Raw genomic sequence first — 1,452 nt, 5'->3', positions numbered from 1 at the left:
TCGTTGTTTGTTGTACGATCTTCAAGCTTACTTGTATGTATGTTGTCTTCATCAAAACTTAGGTTATCATCAAATGTAGAAGTCTTGGCTATTTGCGATTTCAGCTACTAGACATATATTTATGTTTTATTTGTCATAATTCTTCATCTTGTGTGTAAATTTATTAGATATAGAGTTTTATTGCATAAGCTACTAAATTAACTTAAACATTATCATTTAGTATCATTGAGGTCCCTTAATGTGTAGGAATCATTGCAAAACTATTTTGTGTGTTTCAGCTTAATATATATGTATAATGAACAGTAAAGTTCGATCCCAAAATCTAAATTTCAACAATTTATCTAATAATTAAATTTTATTTAGTTAAGTAAAAACCAATCAAAGAATCCTCGGAAAATCAACTTAGAATATCAATTATTTATTGAAAGACTAGTTTTCAATAAATCCTTATGGATTTGGCAACATCTTATATACTTGTTTGTCACACTCGTTTTATTCTTTATAGCTAATTTTCCGGTCGACAGTTATTAATTCTAAAATTTTTAGATTAGTTTTATTGTCCAAAATTAGTTACAATTGCTATTTTGGCTTTATCTTAACTCAATGACAGATGCAGCAGAACATTGCGGTTAAAGGACATTATTGAAATTCAATAATATTGGTGTTCAATATAATGAACTTATTCAATTTTAATGCGCGTGCTCTAGTTATTGTGGCTTATAATAGAGCACACTAGTCCTATGATTATATATATGCTGTTGGCTTATGAATTATGCACTTGACCCAATGCAAATCATCTCACTCAACAACCTATATAATATATTTTATTGCTTATTTTTTTATTAAGAAACTGAATGGAACAGTAACTCCATAACAATATCAAGCTTCATGAGGAACAAGACGTTGGTCTAGTGGTATAAGGTCTCATTAGATCTCCAATATCGAGGGTTCGATTCTTGGGAGCAAGACTCGTTGAAAGAGTGTAGTCACGAATCACCAAAGGAAGTAGTTTGTTACCCAAAAAGGTGGAAATATACCCTTAGTAGTACCAAAAATGTTAAGCTTCATCCATACCGAAATAATATAAAGTCAAACTTCATCTAATATCATTTGTATCTATTTATTTCAGTGTTATAAAACTCGGCCCGGTTTTGCATCATAATCAAATTGACTCGGTTTGACTCAGTCGATTTAAGTCTAAAATCGGCGACTCTGATGGTCGGACTGGTTGGATCGTCAAAGTCAATCAAAATAAATATTTTTAAAACTACCAAAACAATATCATTTTGAGATGAAAAAAACTTTTAACTTATTTGTGATTATATTTGTCAATTGTTAATTTATATTATACAAAAACTTTCGTTGTTTAATTAAATTTTAAATTTATAAGCATTTTTATGGCAATTAATGCAAAATATATATGTTGTTTTATGATGTTTTCAACTTCTTAGT

The sequence above is a fragment of the Lupinus angustifolius genome, chromosome LG07 (genome assembly GCF_001865875.1).
Source record: "Lupinus angustifolius cultivar Tanjil chromosome LG07, LupAngTanjil_v1.0, whole genome shotgun sequence".
NCBI lineage: Eukaryota > Viridiplantae > Streptophyta > Magnoliopsida > Fabales > Fabaceae > Lupinus > Lupinus angustifolius.
Note: the sequence above shows the minus strand (reverse complement) of the source record.